The sequence below is a fragment of the Calypte anna genome, chromosome 1, assembly GCF_003957555.1.
Source record: "Calypte anna isolate BGI_N300 chromosome 1, bCalAnn1_v1.p, whole genome shotgun sequence".
In the NCBI taxonomy this organism is placed as follows: Eukaryota; Metazoa; Chordata; class Aves; order Apodiformes; family Trochilidae; genus Calypte; species Calypte anna.
The window spans coordinates 25,990,430-25,995,608 of NC_044244.1; positions in this window are offsets into that span (position 1 = coordinate 25,990,430).

Genomic DNA, 5,179 nt, shown 5'->3' on the forward strand with positions numbered 1-5,179 from the left:
GCATGTCTGAATTTTTACTGCTTTTTTCTATGGCTTGTTACCTGACCTAATCAAACATCAAGAGAAAACACAGGGAAATACAAAGGATTGTGCTCAAAGTTTTTCTGAAAAGAGTAGGATAGGCAGATTTTTCTGTGCTTCAGTTCTTTCCAGGGTGATGGTCACAAATGTCCTTCATAGGAAGCATGCTAAAAAAAGAACCCAGGCTATGTAATGTTACTGGACACCTAGAGTTTAAAAAGGAAAAAGAGCTGGGTTTAAGTTGTGTTTGTTTCCCTCTCCTCACTGCCCCTTTGAAATACCACTTCAACAATGAAAGGCTTGGTTGCAACATATGGCTGAAGCAACACAACAGTGAAGTTGTTTAGTTTTAACTTAGCTCTGAAATAAATCCTTCAGAGTCCATTAAAAACTTATTCACATGTTTCAGAATGTTAGGAGACTCTGATACAGTAGTCACTGGCATTCTTGCTCTCCAGGAGGGAAAAAACTGGAATGTTGATGTAGTGGGGCATTCAGTGGGGTGAGCAAGTGTGTGGGTGCTGATGTGGGTGCTGATGGATGGATACCTGGACAACTTTTGGACAACAGCTCATAAACAGGTTGTAGTGATGGGCTAGAGGCATTAGGAAGTGACACAAAAGGATGTAATGCTAGTCCAGATGTTCAAAGGTATATAGGAGCTAGATGTTCATTGAGATAAAGAAATTAATTCAATAGGCATTAGGAGTTGGATCCAATAAAAAGCTTAGGCTTAGGATTGAAGCTGAATCTGTTTAAGTCCTAAATAATGATTGTAAACCCTTCTTTACCTGTAGACACAAATGCTGAAAGAACCTAGCTTTTTCTTGGTGTTTATAGACACTTTTTAATAAAGCATGCGATTCCTTTAGTTTTGGTGGTTCATCCTCTGCAGTGTAACAAGTCCTGGTCATGGAAATAAAGGGATTGGGGCAGAGGTATTGCTTCAATTTGTGGCACAGTCAGAGCACTTGAATATCATTCAATACATGCTGACAGGATCTAGGGTCACAGTTAGAAGGCTAAAAAGGTGAAGAAACCATCCCCATCTGTCCTGCTGATACTGTCCCCATGCAGTCAAGTATCAGACTCCTAGGGCCAAAAAGAACAAGCACGTAAGACAAATTTTAGTCTAATTAAAACCCCCATGCCAGAAAGAAGAATCTTTAGATTCAGTTCACAGTTAAAAGCCTTATTCAATCTAATTTATCCTAATCTGTTAAAAAACAAATTAATTCATAACATTCAGAGCAAGGATGAAAACCCAGGTTCATGTCCTATTAGGTAAATGGTCTATTTAATAAACCACCCATGTCTGAATATCTTCAGCTTTACTAAACCTGAGCCTCCCATCCAGCAGAATGTTCTTTAGCCACTGAACTACTATTCTTGCCAGGACCATTTCAGTCCCTTGGGTTTGGAGCTATCTCTGCGCATAGACAGGTTTCTACTTTCTCAACTAAATTAAGTTGAAAGTGGTTCCCTGTTCAGAATAATAGTTACTTTGCATTTGATTGGAGGGTATAGACTTTAATTTCCAGCTGACATCCCATAGGAGTTTTCTACTCCCAGAGCTTCTGTCCTACAGGAGGCATGTGATATTTATTTCTTAGATAAATCTGTATCACCTGTAGCCCAGAAGCTTAGGCTTTTGGACACAGGACTTATTGTAAGCAGAGCTGAGCAGTTCAGGCTCCATAGAAATGGGTAAGCCTGGTTGTGGTTTTTATTATTTGTTTATCTTGGGGACAACAAGGAGTGTGCACTCTAGAAAATCTTGGGCTCTTTTACCTGGGAGCTTTTTTACCAGAAATTCTGGAGCTATGGGAACCTCCATGTGTGGCTGCTATATGTAATTTGCAAGTTGAAAGTAGTTTCTCTCATTTGTTTTAGTCTAAAATACCTGTTTTGGGTTTTTTTGGTCAAAATTCAACTCAGATGATTGGAGAGCAACAAAAGGGGTAAGGGATAATTGAGTGGCCCTGGACTATGAGTGGAAGAAAGTCATGAAACAGAATCAGGTTCTGAAGAACAGCTGAAAAATGTTATGGAGAGCCCAGGAGAGTCAATATGATCTGCAAAAAGACTACAGGGGGTAAATAGAGAAGATCTATTAATACAGAGATTAATTAAAAAAATTAAAAAAAAGCTTTTAGTGTGTGTCATAATATGCTTAAAGATATGCTTTAGTTGCTAAAGATCAGCTGAAATTTAGCAAAGTTACTTCAGTCTCTATAGAAAGCTACCTTCAAACAGCTGTATTGCAGTGTCCAGCAAGTTAAACATCTGGGTCTGCCATTTTAACACGTACAATCATTCAGAGCTGGAATTTAAGGTAAATATTTGAATGTTAGAATAAGCATATTTTATCTACATACAAGTGGAATACTGTTAGCATTTCTCAGATTTGTAATGGGATTTCATGTTCTATATTTAAGATATTTAGTCAGCGTATCATACCTTATGATTGCAAAACAGGACTCTAGACTGATCTGTGAGCACAGGTGCCTGAACTTTTAAGTACTTATGTACTTAAAACAACAAAGCAAGTAATTTTATCTTTATTATTTATCATTTGATAAGCTATCTTTTAGAAATCCTCTTATTTTTGTTTGTAGTATGAAAACAACACCCCTATAACATTGGCAAAATATTTGTCTTTTACTTATTTCGGGGAATAAGTGATGTGTTATTGCAATGATTCATATTTAGCTTGCTTACTGGGCCTCAGTAACATATTTCTGGTTAATACTTTCATTGCTAGTAGTTTCTAATTATTTCTTTAACGTATGCAACAGAAAGAAAGGATGATCTGATATGGCAGGCCAATGCTCATGAAAGACCTAAATCTTAAATAATACAGAGATTAAAAGTAATATAGTAGGAAAAAACTTGCTTGCATTGCTACAGGTTGTCGCGATCCGACCTATTATTTTAATATTTTGTTTGAGGAAAACCAGCCACTGCTTCAGAGATGCGCAGAATTACAAAAAATAATAATAATACTTAGTGATTTAAACAAATTATAGGGATTTATTTTCAGGGAACAAGAGAACAGGTAAAGAGAGGGGATCGGGTTACCAAGTCCAGGAGGGAGCTCTGGAGTTAGCTGCTGCGTCCAGGCCGATGGCTCGCTGGTTGCTGAGAGATGATCTGGTGGCTTGTCCGTCGCTTGCTTGCCTCTGCTTGGTTCTTTTTTGTTGGGTTTTTATAATGAAAACGGGGAGAGGAAGGAGGGGGTCTTCGTTTGCATAACTTGAAGAAATTCACGGGTTTCCCGGAACAGACTTTTCCTTATCTATTTGTTAATTTCCCCATTGTTTTAGGTAGGCGCTGGGGACGTGGTCTGACCAGTTTTAGGTCTCAATAGGTGCTAACGAGGCATTCTTACAGGATTGGTGACAGGAAAGAATTTGCTCAAGAAACATTTCAAATTTTGAAAAGGTTCACATCACAGGTATATGTTGTATAGACACCCCATATCATGGGAGGTGTGTCCAATGGCTGTTACCTGAACTGGAAGTGTAACAAATACATTCGTTTTCATGTTGGGGCACCTATAATTTCTTGACATTACTTAAATCTAAATTTGTGGCAGAATGGAGAGGAGAGGAGAGGAAGGGAGTTCTGTATTCAGATAACTTGCTAGGAGATAGTGAGACCAAGCCATACCATTAATACCTCAGATATTTGTTTTTGCTAATTACGTAGTTTTTATACATCAGTGACTTTGGTTTGACAGTAGATAGGCTACAGAAACATGCTACAGGATATGCAGGTCTATTTAATACTGGAAATGAAAAATAAGGAGGATGGAGTATGAACTAGATCCCTAAAGAAAGGTTGATATGGTAATAATTGGAGTCACTGCTATTAATAGTGTAATATTTGGAGTCACTAGGTGCCTAGTGGTATCTGCACCCTTGAATAAAACCACTAAGGTCTCTAGTCATTGAACCTATGAATGAAGTAGACAATGTTTAAAATAGGTACCTGCCAATGTTATCTAATAGGAAACCCTGATGGCAGAGTTGGGTCTTATATTCCTGCCCTGTCAGAGGGATTAGCTACTTAATACTGGGCTGTGGGGATGTGTTTTTATCAGATCAGGTTTCATATCCTGTAGCCCTCTTGTGCACTGAAGTACCTAAGCTGCTGCTTTCAGAATGAACACTGCAGAAAACAATCCCAGAATTTTTGGTCTGGGGAAAAGTTTAAGCCCTTGAAGCATGGATTGGGACATTCCTCTAAGAGGAAATATTTGGATATAATCCCTGTTCCAAGAATAACTCACACATTTTGTGTGAAATTCCAGTTAGAAAAACTACATAACTGACACCAAAACTGTCTCCTCAGTCAGATCAAATTCTTCCTTAGTCTATAAAGCCTTCCAGGCCTACACCAGTGCCTCACAAAGCAGCACTGGAGAATTTTTCTAGTCATGAAAGTACCCTAGGAAAAGGGTTCTGATCAAACACTGTCCAGCTTCATAGACTGGACCAAGCAACTGGACTGGTAAAATGTGTAAATGTCTGAAGAAAGCTGGAATTTTCAGATTTCTGCCTTAGACCTACAAATATGCTTGAATCCTAATGCAGTCCCACTTCAGGCAACCCTCTCCTTTTTGTAAATCTCAGCTGAGCTTGCAGATCTTCTGAAAGCACTGTCCACAAAAAAGATCATAGAGTTACATGGATAATGACAAGACTCAGGACACAGATTTTAGTGATCTTACTGGTCTTGATGCAGCTGGGGATTCAGAGTTGAGGTGGTAAACCAGAGCTCTGGTATTCATTGCGTATCAGTAGAGATTTTTTTGACCAAAAGCTACATACGTTTGAGTGAGGACAATATTTGTGAAACAGGGTGGGTAGTTTGAAAGGAACTGATAATTTCTGTTTTCTGAGCAGTCATGAACTAGGTAAGCTGAGTCATATAATTAGTGATATGTAGGACTTGGTGGTACATACAAGACGTGTGTGAGCATACGTGTGTGGGTGGCACTTGGACAAGTGGGTGGGAAGGTGAGAACTTGATTTCATGAGTGAACAGAGAAGAAATAATAAATTGGAAAGTTTCTGAACAGCCTTCTCTAGAGATGTGAAAATTTTGTAAGTACTGAGTAGGTTAGACAGAAAACACAAATAGGGCATTAGCT